Below are 20,639 nucleotides of genomic sequence, written 5' to 3' on the forward strand. Positions count from 1 at the left end.
AGGTAATGATTATGTAGATAAGCTTACGAAGATGCCCATGATTTTCTCTCTCACCCCACTTCAACGGGCACAAGATTTTCATCGCCAGTTTCATGTAAATGCTAAAACTTTACAGATTAAATTTAAAATTCCTCGTTGTCAAGCCCGTGACATCATCAAGGCCTGTGGTACTTGTGCACCCTTTATCCCCTCTTCTAATGTTGGTGTTTGCCCACGTGGGTTGCTCCCCTTACATTTATGGCAAATGGATGTGACCCATATACCTGAATTTGGCTCTGTTAAGTATGTACATGTTTCTGTTGATACTGTTTCTGGAATTATATATGCTTCTACTCACACAGGGGAAAAAGCTCGTGACGTTATCGCTCATTGTCTTGAAGCTTGGGCAGCATGGAATGTGCCAAAAGAAATAAAAACTGATAATGGTCCGGCTTATACCTCACAAAAATTTCAGTCTTTCTGTAAACAGATGGGCGTAACATTAAAACATGGCCTTCCATATAATCCTCAAGGACAGGGCATTGTTGAACGCGCCCATCGCACAATAAAAGAATGTCTAATAAAACAAAAAGGGGGAATAGGTGAGAATCTGAAACCAAGGCAGCGATTATCTTTGGCACTTTTTACTTTAAATTTTTTAAATTTAGATATTAATGGCAAATCGGCCGCAGATCGCCATTTTTGTCCTTCTAGTATTCCCCATGATATGGTAAAATGGAAAGATGTCCTCACCGGAAAATGGAAGGGACCTGATCCGGTACTCACATGGGCCAGAGGCTCTGTTTGTGTTTTCCCACAGGACGGAACCGATCCGATTTGGATCCCAGAGAGACTGACTCGTCAAATAATATCGCAAGATGGCGCCTCAGGGATGGATACACCTGATCACCATGCTGATCTGGACAAAACCAGTATGGAGTGAGCAACAATGGGGCAACTGGAGCTGGGAGTTTGATAAACTCACCGAACAATTACGTGCTGAAATCATCAAGGTCAACACCACCCGAATCGACCCCAAAGTGGCCCAAACGCTGGCGTCCCGGATCCAGAAGGCAGCATTCCATCTAAAAGAATGGGCCGGGTTGGGAGCATTGGGATTTTGTTTTGTTTTCCTGTGCATTCTATGTCTCTGTTTCCTGAGACGTTTATTTCTGCAGAGGGCCAAGGATCAGATGCTCCTAGCTCAGGCTTTCATGGCGGTTGAAGCAGGACAATCGCCTACTGTTTGGCTAGCCGCAATGGAAAAATCATAAAGCAGAATGTCAGCAAGGACTGCACTTGGGACCCCGGGAGGGTGCATCCCAAGGAGGATATGCTCAGCTGCATACGGGTTACCACTGTATTGCTCGCCCGTCCCTGCAAAAAAGGTGGTGGCAAATAATTGCATAAACTATAGCAGGGGTTGAGTCCTCTATCCTCTTCTGCTTAAAAACAAAAAGGGGGAACTGTGAAGAGCCCCACCCATTGCCTGCTAGCTCGAAGACCTAAAAATAGCGCCGAGCGGAAGCTCTGTGAGGCCCATTAAGCAGTAAACAACTTTCAGGAAGTCCGGTAACCGGAGCATGGGGCGCACGGGAACACAACATACCACTGTTTGTAACAAATGAGCTAATTTTGCATGGAGCGAGTGATCTGAGTGCTGATTGGCTGCTTGGCATATATAAGCGGGGAGCGGGGAGCGGAGAGGAGAAGAGTATGTAAGAGCCTGGGATAATAAAGAGTCCGAAGAAGATCGTCTCCGGTGTCGTGCTTGAAAGCGGCACTACAGTAATATATGCATGCCCATGTTCATTGCAGCACAATTAGCAATAGCCAAAATATGGAGCCAACCTAGGTCTTCATCAACAGATTAATAGATTGCAAAATTACAGGAAATACAATGGAAATATACTCAGCTATAAAGAAAAACAAAATCATGTTATTCATAATAAGATAAACAGACCTGGAGAACATTATGTTACGTGAGATCAGCCAAGCACAGAAAAGAGAAGGGACATATATTTGCTCAAATATGCACAAACTAACTAGGGAGTATTAGGAATACCAGAGGGACTCCAAATTATGGAGGGGAAACCTTAGCAAAGCTAGAATGGAAGGGTAAAAGAAAGCTGAGGTTGATTAATGGAGGAGCTACATTCGAATATGTGTAAAAGTATAAATATACTATGGTCAACCTGGACACTCATTGTTGGGAAACGAGAAGGGGCAATGGGGGGAAGGAAAGGCACCAAGCATGGTATGAATGTATGCCATTTTCAATATGATCCACATAAAAAATAAAATAAGTAAAAAAAAATAACCAAAAGATATATGACTACAATGAACCAATAAAAAAAATTTAAAAAGAAAAGAAAATGCCAGGTGTGGTGGTGCATGCTTGTAATCCCTGTGCTTGGGAGGCTGAGAGAGAAGGATCGCACAGATTTGAAGCCATCCTCAACTACTTATGCTCTTAGCAACTTAGTGAGACCCTGTTTCCAAATAAATATAAAAAATAGGTCTGGGAGTATAGCCTGGAGGTAGAAAAGCCCCTGGGTTCCACCCCCAGTACCACAAAAAGAGAAAAGAAAAGAAAGAAAAGAAAAGAAAAACACCCAAACTCATAATCTGTATGGGTCAATCTCCCTGGGAATGAGTACAGCTGAGCACATAACTGAGCCTACGAAGCAGACTGGGCTTTTACATAGAACCACTGGGTATTATTACTACTTGTAATCATTTATGTTATTTACAAATATAGATCTATTCAATGTCTTCAATTGTTTAGACTATCTATTCTTTGACCAAAAACTGTTTTGAAGTCTTTGCATTTAGCTTTCTAAACATTTTCCATCTTCAAGCTTAACAAAATTCTAGCATCCTAGTAGCAACATATTGCATTAACAAGTTTTTTTTTTTAAAAGAAAGTATATGCCTTCTATTAAACAGATCAATGATGTCCTTAATCATTGTCTCTTTAAGCAGACTAGGGAACAGTAAAGCTTGTTTCTAAATGTTGCTCATAAATTTATAATCAAGTTAAATCATATTTTAAGCAAGATTAAAAGATTAAGATAACCTTTTACACATAAAGATCAAAGTAGATTTTATACACTCTTAGTTAATCAACAATCCTCATAAGATTTTTAAGTTAACAAGTCTGTTAAAAATGAACTTCTATCTCCTCATCCAAATTCTTATTTCCTTTCCAAAGAGCCTCATTATAAATTTATTTTTTAAAATGTTTAAGACATTAGGATTAAAATAATCATTGGGTATTACAGAAGAAGGAAGATTAACAGTTTAGAAAATTGAGCCATACCATAATTCTTGAGATAAAGGCACCTCATATGGGTAACAGAACTCTTAAATGAGCTTTACCTCTTTGAGCAATACATTTTAAAAGTCAAGAGGAAGACAAAAGCTGACTATTTTAGCATTTGACTTTATGTTGAGGTTGCCTTTCCTGCTTTTGCCTCTTTCCAATGCATTTAGAATATTCATAAAGGAATCAAAAGAATTTTGACAATAGCAGCTGCCATTTGATCAGAATCCATGTATAAATTAACGAAAGAAACTATTTAAACACACAAGGTAATAGGTATTTATGACAGCATTTCATTGATTTACTACCTCTATCAATAAGAGCAGGGTAATACATGAATCTCTCCTGTTCTGAGAGTATACAGTTATATATGACATGAGGTGCTCTGAGGTTGGCTGTTCTAAAGTGTTTCACAAGGCAAGAATTTCATCTACTTCTTTAAACACATTATCTATTAAAAACTGTTCTAACCCGGGCGTGGTGACGCATGTTTGTAATCCCAGCATTTGGGAGGCTGAGACGGGAGGATCGCGGTTCACGGACAGCCTCAGTTATTTAGTGAGGCCCTCTGCAACTCAGTAAGACCTGGTTCCAAAATAAAAAATAAAATATAGGGCAGGGGGTGTAGCTCAGAGGTCGAATGCCCCTGGTTTCCATCCCCAGATCCAAAAAAAAAAAAAAAAACTGTTCTATTTCACTCCCCCAGAAGAAAAAAATACTCTATACTCTAGAATAGTCAATCATGTAACTGCAGTACAGAGTTGAAGAATCAAAAGGACATGGCATCCCTGACTTCCTGTCACCTTTGCTTCATAAAAATGAGCACAAGAAATGATGGACAGAAAATATAAGATCACTATATGAGGAAGGGTAAGTATTCTTTTAGGTTCAAGAAAGAAAAGAGAACTAAAAGTGAATAAAGTGCATAAATATGAGAACATATTTAAATACACAAAATGAGAGACAATGAAAATGTTAACACAGAAGAAAAGATAACTGAAGAAAAATAAGAGAAGTAAAAAGAGGTGTAAAAGAAAAAGAGAGAGAGCAGAGGAAAAGAAAGAACATAGCATTCTTTTCTTGTCAAGTATGCCTATCCCAAGCAAAGAGATGAATAGCAATACCTTAATTAAAATTAGCTCTTTCTGAGGAAACTGTTCTAAATACAATTTTAAAAAAATATGCCAGTTGGAATATTTCATACATTTTCCAGGCAAATATTTATGGTATCATCATGCTTCAAAATTAGCTAGCCTGATGCAGCTATCAGGAATTCTTCTCTAACACCCTCTTTCAGCCATGTTGCATGCAGAATTTCCTACAAAACTTGAGAAATTCTACTTAAAGTGCCTCTTCCCCTTTAGTCTCCAAAAAAATCAGAACAGAAGGATGAGAAAGAATATCACCAACAAGAACTGAAGCATTATATATCAAAAAATTCAAATATTTCTTAGGTCAACTTGGGTAATTAAACATGAGGAGAATAATTACAATTTAAAAAGCCAACTATCGATTTCAAATGTGTAACTTCAGTTTTTTTTTTTTAAGCTGTGAATCTTTTTTTTCTGTTTTTTTTTTTTTTAACTTTTATTTTATGCTGTACTGGGGACTGAACCCAGGAGCATTCTGCTGCTCTTTATTTTGAAACAGGGTCCACTAAGTTGTAGAGGACTTCACTAAGTAGCTGAGGCTGGCCACGAACCTGAGATCCTCCTGTCTCAGCCTCCCAAATACTGGAATTACAAGTGTGAGTTTATAATCCACACCTGGCACAAAGAGATATATTTATTTATGTACTTGTTTATGTATTTATTTATTGGTGGTACTGGGGATGGGACCCTCTACCTCCAGGCTACACTCCTAGACCTATTTTACATATTTTTATTTGGAAACAGGTGATTTGAACCTACGCGATCCTCCAGTCTCTTCCTTCCAAGCGCGGGGATTACAAGCGTGCGCCACCAAGCCTGGCTGGCACAAATCATTTTTAAGAACCGGCATTGGAGCCTTCCATGACGTAAGGCCACTACTGAGGCCTCCGAGGCCGGGATCGGAGCCTGCCAAGGGGTTAAGCTGGTGCCAGGGCCAGCGAGGTGGGGATCAGAGCCTGCCGTGAGGCAAGGCTGGTGCTGGGGCCTCCGAGGCCGGGATCGAAGCCTGCTAAGGGGTTAGGCTGGTGCCGGGACCAGCGAGTCCAGGAGCGGAGCCTGCCGTGACGCAAGGCTGGTGCTGGGGCCTCCGAGGCCAGGATCAGAGCCTGCTGAGGGGTTAGGCCAGTGCCGGGGCCAGCAAGGCTGGGAGCGGAGCCTGCCATGAGGCAAGGCCGGTGCTGGGGCCTCTGAGGCCGGGATCGGAGCCTGCCGAGGGGTAGGCCAGTGACAGGGCCAGCGGCCGGCATCAGAGCCTGCCTTGAGGCAAGGCCGCTACTGTGGCCTCCGAGGCCGGGATCGGGGCCAGCGAGGCTGGGATCGGAGCTTGCCGCGAGGCAAGGCTGGTGCTGGGGCCTCCAAGGCCAGGATAGGAGTCTGTCGAGGGGTTAGGCCAGTGCCAGAGTCTGCGAGGCTGGGATGGAGCCTGCCTTGAGGCAAGGCCGGTGGTGGGGCCACCGAGGCCGGGATCGGAGACAGCCGAGGGGTTAGGCCGGTGTGGGGGCCAGCGAGGCCAGAATCGGAGCCTCCCATGAGGCAAGGCCGCTGCTTGAGCCAGCGAGGTCTGGATCGGGCCATCAAGAGTGGGATCAGTACTTGCAACGCGGCATGCATGGAGAAATACCGCAGAAAATAAAAATCAGATGCTTCCCCTAAACAGCAATAACTAGGAGGAAAGGGGCAACAGAAAGAGGTCGAGTTATAGAAAGGCATAAAGCGAAGCAATTAAGGTGACCAATCAGAGGGTATGGGATAGGGGAGGATGGAGCCTCTTTAAAACTCAGGAGGTACACAAACAAATGTATCAAAGTTAATCACCAAACAAGCATGGGATCAAGGGATGGGGAGGGAATAGGATGGGGAGTGGATGAGGGCTAATTGGATGATGTGTGTTTGTATATCCTCTCAAGTCTTGTATTCCAATGTGATGTATGATTACAATGCACCAATAAAAATAAATTAAAAAAAAAGAATGAAAAGAGGCCCCCAAACCAAAATATTTGAGAACTGGTCTAGGCTAACGAAACTTAGGCCCAGTTCACCAAGGCTAGGAGATGATCCTATGGTTTGGGTCCCAAGCTCTAACTAGTAATAGTAGTTCTTTGCTTGTCATGTTTCCTATATCTGTAAGCTTGTGTCTTGAAGCACCAAACTGGCTCAGAGACTTATAGGAGCTCACCTCAAGAGCCATGGATCTTGAGCTCAGAAGCAGCTGTCCAAGATGGTGAGTTGGCTCAGGATTTGCCCATGCTGTGCAAAAGCTTTGCTAGTGTGCAGTCATGTGCTTTTTGTTTTTAAATTGGTGCATTGTAGTCATTTTCATAGGTGTAATCATACATCTTGATGAAATTCAGAGTGATAAGAGGCATATATGCACACAGTACTCTCTGAGCCATTTCCCAGTTCCCACCCAATTCCTCCCCCCACCTTCCCATGTTCATAATAACTGGTGTTGATAAGTTTGTATATCTACATCATGGCCATTGAGGTGTTTCCCTCTTCCCCCTACCCACTTCCCTCAAATAGGTACCCTCCTTTACTCAACTATGGTTTATGCCCCTTTGCTTGGAATCAGTCCTGTTTCCCAATTTCTCCCTAGCTTCTTCAAATGAAGAACATCTAACCACTTCATTTTTTGTGAACTGAATAATCTCCTTAGCATAATATTCCTTAGCTCCATATATTTCTCTAGAAATGACATAATTTTGTTCTTCTTTATGGCTGCATAAAATTCCATTGTATACATATCCCAACTTTTGTAATCCATTCATCTGTTGATGGACATCTCAGCTGGTAGCTAGGAGATATGATAGGTTAATTCTCATTGTTCCAAAGATCCTCCATACTGTTTTCCAAAGTGATTGCAGTAGTTTGCAATACCAGCAACAGTGTATCATAGTTCCTACTTCTCCACATCCTTGCCAGCATTTATTATTGTTTGTATTGTTAATGATTGCCATTCTAATTGGGGTTAGGTAAAATCTCAGGGTAGCTTTGATTTCCATCTCTCATTTTATTAATGATATTGAAGATTTTTTCATTTATTTATTGAAAATTTGGATTTCTTCTTTTGTGAAGTGTCTCTTTAGTTCACTTGCCCGTTTTCTGATTTTTTTTTTTTTTTTCAGTACTGGGGATTGAACTCAGTAGCATTCTACCTTTGAACTACACCTCCACCCCCATTTTTTTTTTTTATTCTTTATTTTGAAACAGGGACCTCTATCAGCTTCCCAAGTACAGGGATTACAAGCATGCGCCACCACACCTGGCGTTTTATTTTATTAGCAGTGAGTGTCTTAAGTTCTTTGTATATTCTAAATATTAGTCCTTTATGAGAGAAGTAGCTAGCAAAGATTTTCTCCCATTCTGTCAGCTTACTCTTGAGGTGTCTGCTTCTGTGTAAAACCATGGTATTTTTATTTTTATTATTTTGTAATATAGTTGAGAGTCAGGTATTGTGATGCCTCCTACATGGTTCATATTGCTGAGAACTATTTGGCTATTTTTGGTCTTTAATTGTTCCAAATGAATTTAAAGACAGATCTGTCTAGATCTGTGATGAATAACAATGGTATTTTATTGGGAACTGCATTGAATCTGTAGTTCAGTTTTGGAAGAGCCTATCCAAGAGCATGAAGACCTTTCCACCTTATATTACTCAATTTCTTTCATTAATGTTTATAATTTTTATTATATAAGTCTTTTACTTCCCTGGTTAGATTTATTCCTAAGTATTTTATTGTCTTTCAGGTAATTGTGAGTGGAAATGTTTTCAATGTCACTGGTTATTTATTTGGCGATTATGTTTTTTTTTTTTTTTTTTTTAGATGCTGGGGATGAAACCCAGGGGTATTCTACCCCCTAGCTACACCCACCCCAGCCCTATTTTTATTTTTATATTATTTATTTTTATTATTTTGAAACAGGGTCTGAGTTGCAAAGGGCCTAAGTAGCTGAGAAAGACCGTGATCCATAATCCTGTCTCAGCCTCCTAAATGCTGGTATTACAAGTGTGAGCCACACACCTGGCTCTATCTATTCTTATGTTAGCACTCAGTGTTATAAATTTGCCTCTTAATACTGATTCAAAAGTTCCAGAGATTTTGATATGTTGTGTCTCTCATTTTATTTATTTCTATGAATATTTTACTCATCTTCTTATTTCTTCTATGCCCGGTCCTCATTCAGCAGGGTGTTATTCAGTCTCCACGTATTTATAAAATTTCTTGTGGTCTTATAATGCTGATTTTTAATATTATTCCATTATGGTTTGATTTAATATAATTCCATTATGCAAATAATAATGACAAATTTTTCAGATTTTCTAGTGCTTGCTTTGTGGCCCAGGATATGGTCTATTTTGGAGAAGGTTCTGTAAGCAGCTGAAAGAAATGTGTAGTCAGAAGTAGTTGGATAGAATATTCTGCATATATAGGTACACTAGGTTTAAGGAATTCTCTAAGTCTGAGGAATCTTTGATTTTTATCTGGAAGAATGGTCTACTAGTGTGAGAGGAGTGTTGATATCTTCCAGTATTATTGTATTGGGATCAATGTGAGGCTAAATGTCATAAAGAGCGTGTTTTCAGTTTTGTCTCTTCTGATAAGTTTAAGCTTGAAGTTTTTTCTTCCTGAGAGTGGCAACCCTCTGTTTATCTTAAAGTTTCATTAGCATGGATTACCATTTTTCGGCCCTTCATGATTAGTTTGTGAGTAATATTTCTGTAAGGTTCATTTCATTCAGATAGTATATAGATAGATTTGCCTATTGTTATAACCTTATTGGATTGTTCCTTTTACAAGTAAGAAAAAAAAAACTGACCTGCTTTGTGTCTTCTGGTAAGTTGAGGCTTTAAGTCTATTTTGTCAGATATGAGAGTTGCTATTCCTACTTGTCTTTAAGTTCCATTTGTATGGATTAGCTTATTCCAGCCTGCTTTACCTTTAGTTTGTGAATATCTTTACCTGTAAGATGTGTTTCTTGAAGAGAGCATATAGATGGATTATGAACTTTAATTCATTTTGCCACTATGTCTTTTAATTGAGATGCTGAGGTCATTGACATTCAGGGTAGTTACTAAGAAATGATTTTTAATTTCTAATATTTTGAGTTATAATTCCTGTTTGAGAAATTGTTTGTTCTTTGCTTAGTTATTGGAAATCATCCTTTCTTTGGTGCTGGCATTTAATTTTATTTCTTCTTTGTAATTTATTTCTTTGAGTATTTTCTCTAATGCTGGTTTGGAAGACATAAATTCTTCCAGCTTCTGTTTGTCATGGAAAATTTTTATATATTTGTAGGATTGCATTATTTATGTGTGTGTGTTTGTGTATATATGTTTGTTTGTTTGTTCTCTTCCCACCCCTTTTACAAGCCTCTTCACTTGTACATATCTACCCTCTTCTCTCCATCCCTTTTCATTTTTTCTTTTCTTTGTTTTTCTTCTTTGTCTTGTATTAAATCTATTTCATTTCAGTATAGTAAATGCTCTACATTGGTTAGTAGAATCCTTCCTACTACATATTTGGTATCTCTAGTATCTACTATATACTATATTATGAAATTCATATTCTGATTTTATTAAATCCTATCTGTGGCTTTGCCCTACTCTTGAATTTCCAACTTCACTTTCCTCCTCATTCAATCTTCACGATTGAATACAACACAACTTGCCCTTGTATAAATCAGGTGACTTGTATAAAACATACTTGTATAAAACAGACTGAGAGAAATCAAAAGCAACAAAGATAACAAAATTCTGAAATCATGAGGAGGAATAACAATGATGCAATGAATTCCCATAACCCCACAATAACAGAAACTGACAACAGAGAATTACAGATATTGTCATAAGGACAGATCAGAAATTTAACAGTAGAAATGATACAGGATTTCTGGGGACAAAAATTGGAGAGAGCCTAAATAAAGGATGCAATCATTGAAGTGAAGGAATCAATACAAAAAAAAAAAAAAAAGATTAGACCAAATGGAGAATAGAATCTTGTTCTTATATGATCACTCCAAAAATGAATGTAGAGTATATAATTAAAAAAAAAACAAACTGACAGCATGAATTTCACCTTGAAGTGATATGGGTCATCCTAAAAGGGCTAACCTATGAATAATAGGCATAGAAGGGGAAAAATAGAAGATTAAATCAAAGGGATCAACAACCTTTTCAAAGAAGTAATAACAGAAAATTTTCCAAAAAGAGTGAAAGAGGTCAGATATACAGGCAGAGAAAACATAGAGAACACCCTTTAGACAAGATCAGAGAAGTATACCATATCACATAATAATCAAAATGACCAATGAAGAATCCAAGGAGAAAAATCTTAAAGGCAACAAAAACAAAAGACCAAGTGATATGCAGAGGCAAACCAATTAGAATTACTCCTGACTTTCCAAACTGAGTCATAAAAGCCATAAGGGCCTGGAGTAATATATTCCAAACTTAAAAAAAAAAAAAAAACTTGCATCCAAAAATTTCCTACCTACCCAGCAAAATTATCTCTTAGATTGGGAAATATATATCTTCCATGACAAACAGAAGCTGAAAAGAAACTATCCAGCAAGAGGAAATAAGGACAGTCAACATTTATGCCCCAAACATAGGTGTAGCTACTTTCATAAAAAAAAAATCTTTGTGACATGAAGTCACATATAAGTCCCAATACAAAATACTGGAAGACTTCAACATCCCTCTCACAATGCTAGACAGATTTTCTAGACAAAAAGTCAGTAAAGATGCCTCAGACCAGCTGGGAGTACTGGTGCACACTTATAATTTCAGCATTTGGGAGGCTGAGACAGGAGGATCGTGGTTCATGGACAGCCTCAGCTGTCCATGAGGCCGTTTATAACTTAGTGAGACCCTGTTTCAAAATAAAAAAAATAGAGCTAGGGGTGTAGTTTGGAGGTAGAATGTCCCTGGGTTCCATCCCCATCCCTGGGGGAAAATAAAGATGCCTCCTACCTTAACACACACACACACACACACACACACACACACACACACACACACACACAAAACAAATGGACCTAATAAACACATATAGAATATTCCACCCAACTACAGTATAGTTCACATTTTTCTCAGCTGCTCATAGAATATTCTCCAAAATAGATCACATTTTGGGCCACAAAGTGAGCACTAGCAAATTTTTAAAATGTGATATACTTCCCTGAGTCTTTTTAGACCATAATAAAATGAAATTAAAAATAAATTATAAGACCCAAAGAAACTACACAAACCTGGGGAGATTGAAAACCACATTGCTGAATGAAGAATGGGTCTTAGAAAAAGTAACAGGTGAAATCAAGAAATTCCTAGAAACAATCAAAAAGAGACACAACATATGGGACACATTGAAAGCAGTATTAAGAGGAAAATTCACAGCACTGAGTGCCCACATAAGAACAGAAAATCTTCAAATAAATAAATGACACACCTTTCAAAGCCCTTGGAAACAGAAGCAGTTGAAGCCCAAAGCAGGAAGAAAACAGAAATTATTCAAATCAAAGCAGAAATCAATGAATTAGAGAATAATATAGAAAATTAACAAAACCAAAAGCTGATTACTTGAAAAAATTAACAAGATAGATAAACCACAAGCCAACTTAACCAAAAGAGAGAGAGACTACCAACCCAAATCATAAAGATAAAAGATAATAAAGGAACTATTTCCCCATTTCCAGATAGCGTAGAAATCTAAAGGATTATCAGAAACTACTTTGAAAAACTATACTCCAACAAAATGGAAAATCTAGAAGAAACTGACAAATTTCTAGATAAATACAACCTTTCTTTTTTTTGGGGGGGGTGCAGTGGATTTTATTGATGGTACATTTGACACCAGGGCTCCCTAGGCCCCTCCCCTTTTTCAGGGGGTCTGGGATGGAAACTGGGAGGGGAGATTCTCAGTGTGTTGGGGACTGAGTTGGGGTGGGGGCTCCCCAGCAGCTGAGGGCCTCGCTCTCTTCCTCTCGCTTCTTGCTGGGGCCGGCGGTTCAGGGCTCTTACTCCTTGGAGTCCATATGGACCATGAGGTCCACCACCCTGTTGCTGTAGCCGAACTCATTGTCATACCAGGAAATGAGCTTGACAAAGTGGTCGTTGAGGGCAATGCCAACCCCAGCGTCAAAGGTGGAAGAGTGGAAGTCGCTGTTAAAGTCGCAGGAGACCACCTGGTCCTCAGTATAGCCCGGGATGCCCTTGAGCGGGCCTTCGGACGCCTGCTTCACCACCTTCTTGATGTCGTCATACTATCTCCAGGATAGTCATAGCTATCTCCAGGCGGCAGGTGAGGTCCACAATGGACACGTTGGGGGTGGGCACATGGAAGGCCATGCCGGTGAGCTTCCCGTTCAGCTTGGGGATGACCTTGCCCATGGCCTTGGCAGCGCCGGTGTACGCAGGGATGATGTTCTGGGCGGCCCCACGGCCGTCTCGCCACAGCTTCCCAGAGGGGCCGTCCATGGTCTCTGAGTGGCAGTGATCATGTGGACGGTGGTCATGAGTCCCTCCACGATGCCAAAGTTGTCATGGATGACCTTGGCCAGGGGGGCCAAGCAGTTGGTGGTGCAGGAGGCATTACTGACAATCTTGAGGGAGTTGTCGTACTTCTCATGGTTCACACCCATCACAAACATGGGGGCATCAGCAGAGGGGGCTAAGATGATGACCCTCTTGGCGCTGCCCTTCAAGTGAGCCCCGGCCTTCTCCATGGTGGTGAAGACACCAGTGGACTCCACAACGTATTCGGCACCAGCCTCGCCCCACTTGATGTTGGCGGGATCTTGCTCCTGGAAGATGGAGATAGGCTTTCCATTGATGACAAGCTTCCCGTTCTCGGCCTTGACGGTGCCCTTGAACTTGCCGTGGGTGGAGTCGTACTGGAACATGTAGACCATGTAGTTGAGGTCAATGAAGGGGTCATTGATGGCGACAATATCCACTTTGCCAGAGTTGAAAGCAGCCCTGCAGACCAGGAGCCCGATACGGCCAAATCCGTTCACTCCGACCTTCACCATGGTGTCTCCAGGACGCGGCTGGCACTGCACGGGGAGCGGTGCTGTTCGTCGGCAGGAGGAGCAGAGGGCCTAAATACAACCTTTCTAAACTGAGTCAAGAAGATATAGAAAATTTAAACCAACCAGTAGCAATCAAAGAGATTGAAAGCAATAAAGAACCTACCATCAAACAAAAGCCCAGGACCAGAGGCTTTTCAAGTTAATTTTATATAACTTTTATAGAAGAGTTAATCCCAATACTCTTCAATTTATTTTGTGAAATAAAATATACAGAGAACTTAGAAACTCAGCACTATGAAAACAATCCAACCAAAAACTGTGTAAATGAACTAAATAGACACTTCATAAAAGGAGAAATTCAAATGGCCAATAAATGTATGAAAAATGTTCAATATCATTAGCAGAGAGTTGCAAATCAAAACTACTCAAGATTTCACCTAACTCCAATTAGAATGGCAATCATTCAAAACATAAACAACAACAAATGCTGGCAAGGATGTGGAGAAGTGGAAACTCTAATACATTGTTTTCTGCAAATTCCTGCAACCACTTTGGAAAACAGAATGGAGAACAGAATGGAGAATCCTCAGAAGAATAGGAATGAATTTACTATATAATCCAGCAATACCACTTCTGGGTATCAACCCAAAAGAATGGAAACCAAATACCAAACTAATGTATACTTATCTCTGTTCATATCTTCAAAATTTACCATTGCCAAACTAAGGAACCAGCCAAGATGTCCATCAACAAATGAATGGATTACAAAACTATGGGATATGTACACAATGGAATTTTACTCAGTCATAAAGAACAAAACTACATTTACATTTACAGGGAAATGGATGGAACTGGAGAACATTAAGCCTAGTGAGATTAGTTCAGTCACAAAAAGTATGATATAGGATGTTCTCTGTAATATGTGGAATTTAGGTAGGAAAAGGGTCATAGGAAGAACTCTAGATGATGTAAGAAAAACCATAGATGAGCAAATAAGGAAGCCTAACTGGGGGTGATGGGAGGGGGGAAAAGGGAAATTCCCTCACATACATAATGTACATTCACAAATATATCAAAGTCATTCAGTAAGCCAAACATGAGAAGTAGGGAAGGGAATGAGAATGGGGTTGGAATTAGGTAAGGGTTAATTGGGTGATGTGTGCATGTATGCCTCTAACATCTTGTACTCCATTAAGATGTATGGCTACAATGCACCAAAAATAAATAAATAAATAAATAAATAAATAAATAAATAAATAAATAAATAAAAGAACTGCTCAATAAATGCAAGTTGAAAAGAATAGGCTTTTACATGGCTTCCTTATACAAAGTTGAGATTATTGCACTCAAGTAACTCATAATATATGGCCACTGAAAATTAACTGTATTTTGGACATATAGTAGACTTTCTGCAATGTAGAATTGTAATATTCAAAGTAAGAAAAGGATAGTGAATAAAAAATTTTTGTGGTACTAGGTAAAGAGCCCTGGGGCATTGTACCTCTGAGGTATATCCCTAGTCCTCTTTTATTTTATTTTTAAATAGAGTCTTGTTAGGTTAACAAGAGTCTCACTAGTTACTGAAGCTCTCCTCAAACGTGTGATCCAATGCCTCAGCCTCCCAAGTATTAGGATAACAGGCACTGGCCACCATGCCTAGCTTGTAAATAAAATTTAATAAGGTTTATAATCAATAAACTTAACTACTAAGCTTTTAAACTTATTTAGTTTCTCCTGTGTAAAAATAATCAAACATCTAAATGGCATTTATGTTAGACCAAAGAATATTTCAAATAATCATTTTTTAAAAATTATTGGGTTTTCATTTTCATTAAAAATATACAAAGATTTCAATACACCAGGTTATGTTACTTTATGTTACCACACACATTTTTCCATCAAATAGGTATGTCTTTTCACCTGCTAAAACAAGTTAATTGTGTTTATATTCTACTACACAAACAATTCCACATTCCAATATGGACTGTCATATTTGTTCTTCAGGTGTTTCATTTGTGAATCATTTGTTTCTCAATTAGATATTATGTTTCTTTAGAGCAAAACCATATTGTCCTCTTCTTTTGTGGGCCTTCAGTAGCTAACACAGTGTTGAAATATAGAACTGCTTAACAAATGCCCGCTGTATTAGAACAGCATCCTTAATCACTGCCTTTTCTTTTCTCTGAAGTATACCCAAATAGATTTAATATTGTGGTATCATTATTAGCCTGTGCTTGACTCAAAGCAAATGATCCATCTTAAATACAAGTTCATTGCCTAGATCTTTAATTCTATTAGGGAGAATAAAAAAGTACAAAAAAGTATAAAGGGTGATATGGTTTATATATGTTGCCTAAGAATTTACCTGTTGGAAATTTATCACCTAATTTCATGTTAATGGTATCATACTGGAAGTAGGACCTTTTTTACATAATTATGATTAGATGAGATCATGAGGGTGAGGTTTCCATGATGGCATACAAGCTTTATAAGAGAGAGAAGAGAGATGAAAACTGGCCTACTTGATTTTTATCACCATGTAACACCCTCTAATGAGTTATAATATAGCAAGATAGCCTTCACCAGATGTCAAGTAGATGCTAACAATGCCTCTCCAACTTCCCAGCCTCCAGAACTGTGAGCAAAATAGATTTCTATTCTTTACAAATTACCCAATCTCAATTATTTTGTTATAGCATAAAAAATCAAGAAAATGGTAAGAAATTTTGAAATAGATACATTTTAAATGATTTTTATGTGCTACCTCTTTTATACCCAAATGTATAAGCAATAAGTTTTTTCTAATGTGAAACTCCTATGTTCTAAATTGAAATGTCTACAGGTATATACTTTTATACTATTTTATGAAATAATCTGCCCAAATTATAGCCCAAGAATCAAAATGAAAAATGTAACTATCACAATACATTCTTAAATATAAAAAACTCTTATTTTCTTCTGTGAACTAATTTTTCTTTGCCAATACATAAACTCTAAACAGAATTAAAAATTTAAAGCCTGATTATAAGCAGGGCCAAGTAATGAAATGATACCAGGAGGAGATACAAAGTGATGCTAAAGGTCTCATTTTATTAAAGGGAAAAAATTAAATTCCAGAGTTGATGTCATTTACAACCCTACAATTAATTTAAAAACCCCACAACTTACACAAATATAAAAACATTCACTTAAAAATTACATCGAGACTATATTATCTGAGGAGGCTTAATTGAAACTCCAAGAAAATAAAAGTAGTGGTCTATTAAAGGTTCTTTGACAAATCTCTTTTTAAAAACAAAACTTCAAGCATTTTTTCAAAATCCTTCCCTCCCTCCCTCCCTCTTTCCCTTCCTTACTTCCCTCCCTCCCTTCCTTCCTTGGGATGAACCCACATTCTATCTCTGAGCTACATCCCCAGCCCAATATTTTATTTTTTTAGACAAGTCTCACTAGGTTGTAGAGGTCTCACTAAGTAGCTGAGGCTAGTTGTGAACCTTCAATTCTCCTGTCTCAGCCTCCCAAGTATTGGCATTACAAGTATGCAACACTACGTGTGGCTTAATTCTTTTTCTTGAAATAAAAAAATAATTACAGCATATGAAAGTGGTGGGATATACTTACGTTGCCTAAATTAATTCAACATCCTGTTTGTGTCATTGTGCAAAATCAACATCAATGGAAGTGTATTTTTTCAAATTTGAAAAACTTAAAACTCTGATATTTAATAATGCAACTGTTAGTAGTCAAAATGGTAGTTTTGTGACTGACATCACACTATATTTCATTTCTTATAATCCAGCTTTTAAAAGTGAATTGGAAATGGACATTTTTTTTTTTTTTTTTTTTTTTGGTGCTACTGGAGTTCCTGGAAACCCTTCTACCTCCAGGCTACATTCCTAGACCTTTTTTTATATTTTTTATTTGGAAACAGGGTCTCTTAAGCCAGCGAGGCTGGCTTCGAACCTGCGCGATCCTCCTGTCTCCACGCAGGGATTACAAGCGTGCACTACCACACCTGGCCGGAAATGGACTTTTAAATCAAACAGCAATGACTGTTATCTATTTAGCTAAAAACCTCTTATCTGTACTAACCTCCAAAGGCAAAAATTGAAGTTTTTTTTCCTAAGTTAAGGAAAGCAAGAAATGAGGCCTAAGAAGAGCCACAGCAACAGTAACTGTAACCCACATTTATCACTGCAAAGGGAAAATCCTTCAATTCCAGTTTCCTATAAAAGATTCAAAGTTCCATTAAAATGCAAGCACATGTGTATTTATTCTGAGGAAACTTTGTTGCTTTTCTTGCCTTGTTGACATTTGTAACATGACCTAGTTCTGCTAAGATTACCATGTGAGAAGTAGCTGTAGTGTGATGAGTGACTTCACCTAGACAGCATGTCTGCTTCCCACTGTTATACACATGCACTCATGTCCTTGGGTGCAAAACTAATTCCTTCTACCCATCGTTTTTTTTTTTTTATTAATATGATAAAATGCACTGATAGTGACTAAATTTCCTTGTTTCTCAGCTGAGAAAGTATAAAGCTATGAGTGTTCAGCACTGAAAATCAATTCAGAAAATAAGTCATGAATAACATAAGAACAAAATCCTAAAAGCTGTTACCTTAGTAATTGAAGATAAGTGGAAGAAAATAACCCAAGTGGATGGCCTTAGTATTTCTGGCCATGTTCCCTAATCCCCACATGTAATAGTGGACAGTCTATTGAAAAGCATATAACACAAAACATAAAAGTGGAATCTCAAGGATAGCACTATTCTATGTTAAAGTGGCAGGAAATATGAATTGCATAAAACATTTTTTTGTAGGTTACACCAATTAAAGACAAAGAACTGAGCCAGGCACAGTAGCACACACCTGTACTTCCATAACTTAGAAGGTTAAGAGGATCACGGACTCAAGACCAGCACACAGGAATTTACAGAACTAGTTTCAAAATAAAGAATAAAATAGGGTTGGTAGTGCAGCTTGAAAGCAGAATTCCCCTAGGTTCGATCTCCAATATATCTCTCACACACATACACACACACACACACACACACACACACACACACATGAAATGGGCTTTTGAGGATCCTGTCAAAGGGAGAAGGAAAACAGAAAAATACCTAAAATGAACCAATAGAGAATTGGTGATGATAGATTTACCAGAAAGTTATTAAAATTACTGATAGAAATAATAATGCCAGGGATAGTCTTGTCACTTGAGAGACAGAGACAAGAAGATTATAGGTTCAAGGCCAAGGCTGCTTTTAGCAACTTAGTGAGATTCTGTTTAAAAATAAAAAATAAAATAGAGCTGTGAGTAAAGCTCAAAGGTAGTTGTCTCTAGATTTAATCACTGGTACCACCAAAATAATAATAATAATAATTTTGCTCATGCTGACTGAAAATGCTATGTTCCATCAAGAAGGAAATTAGTTAATAGGCTCAATTCCCTTGAAGAAGAAGAAAAGCTCACCATGGAAATTCTGCTGCTAGTAAGATGAATCTAGTCCTCAAGTAGTGATGCTTTTTTTTTTTTTTTTTTTTTTTTTTTTTTTACAGTACTGGGGATGGAACCCAGGGGCACTGAACCTCCAAGCTAAACCCCCTTTCCTATTTAGTATTCTTTATTTTGAAACTGGGTCTCACTGAGTTGCAAAGGGCCTCACTAAGTAGCTGAGGCTGGCCTCAAACCATGATCTCTGGTCTCTGCCTCCCGAATGCTGGGATTACAAGCATGAATCACAACGCCCAGCTTGTAGTGATGCTTTTTAACTGATCAATTCTAACTTATGCAACACATAGTAAACCTAAAATACTATTAGAAACTGATCCTGCCTGACAACCTTGTGAAACTGGAAGGCAAAAGAGAGAGAAAATGAGCCATATGAATAACCCATTTAGCCAGGCGTGGTGGCGCACGCTTGTAATCCTAGCGCTTGGGAGGCTGAGACAGGAGGATCACACAGGTTCAAAGCCAGCCTCAGCTACTTAGTGAGGTGCTCAGCAACTTAGTAAGACCCTGTTTCCAAATAAAATATAAAATAGGTCTGGGAGTATAGCCCGGAGGTAGAAAAGCCACTGGGTTCTACCCCCCAGTACCACAAAAAAAAGAATAAATAAAAAATAAAAAATAAATAAAGAATAAAAAACACGACTAAGAGTGTAGCTCAGAGGTAAAATGCCCCTGGGTTTCATCCCAGTACCACACACACACACACACACACACACACACACACACACACACACACATTAGAGAAATAAACTACCTTAATTTTAGGCCTGGGTCACAGAAATAATATAGTATATGGTATATTATTATAGTCTATGAGGGCTTTCACATATAGTCCAATTGTAGAGCTTGACAGTAGTATATTAGGTGTATAATACATAGACTCCTGTGGTATATCAGAGGTGATAATATATTGTATTTATACAAGTACTATTGTTATGAATAAATACAAAGTATAAGAACTGCTATAGTAAACTGGACAACATTCAAATCCTGGGAAGGATTTGAAATGGTGGAGGCAGTGGCAATGCCAGTGGCCAATACTCAGGGGAGGCAGAGATCTGATACATTACACCTGGAACCTTTGAAATAATAACCACAGAGACAGTGATCGGAACCTGCTGAGGGGTTAGGTGGGCGCCCGGGCCAGTGGCCGACATCGGAGCTTGCTGTGAGGCAAGGCCACTAATGAGGCCTCCGTGGCCGGGAATGGAACCTGCAGAGGGGTTAGACCGATGCTGGGGCCAGCAAGGCCGGCATTGGAGCTTCGAGCCTGCCATGAGGCAAGGCTTGTGCTGGGGCCTCCGAGGTTGGGTCCGGAACCTGCTGAGGGGTTAGGCCGGTGCTGGGACCAGCAAGGCTGGCATTGGAGCCTGCCATGAGGCAAGGCCGGTACTGGGGCCTCCGAGGTGAGGATAATAGCCTGCCGAGGGGTTAGGCCGGTGCTGGGGTCAGCGAGGCCGGCATCGGAGCCTGCCGTGAGGCAAGGCCAGTACTGGGGCCTCCGAGGATGGGACCGGAGCCTGCTGAGGGGTTAGGCCGGTGCTGGGGCCAGCGAGGCCGGCATCAGAGTCTGCCATGAGGCAAGGCTGGTACTGGGGCCTCCGAGGTCAGGATAAGAGCCTGCCGAGGGGTTAGAC

At 39.3% G+C, this 20,639-nt stretch overlaps 1 protein-coding gene and 1 pseudogene across 6 annotated transcripts in view; both read right to left on the reverse strand.

Moving 5' to 3' along the window:
• The window catches only part of COMMD10 (COMM domain containing 10), a gene marked incomplete at both ends in the record, with an annotated part of 226,768 nt that overhangs the window by 92,792 nt on the left and 113,337 nt on the right, over window positions 1–20,639 (reverse strand). The gene's annotated exons all lie outside the window — the stretch shown is intronic.
• LOC308265510 (glyceraldehyde-3-phosphate dehydrogenase-like) lies at window positions 12,472–13,497 on the reverse strand (annotated as a pseudogene). Its single transcript has one exon. The product of its transcript is annotated as a glyceraldehyde-3-phosphate dehydrogenase-like (transcript).

This window comes from Muscardinus avellanarius (assembly GCF_963383645.1).
Source record: "Muscardinus avellanarius genome assembly, chromosome: 7".
NCBI lineage: Eukaryota > Metazoa > Chordata > Mammalia > Rodentia > Gliridae > Muscardinus > Muscardinus avellanarius.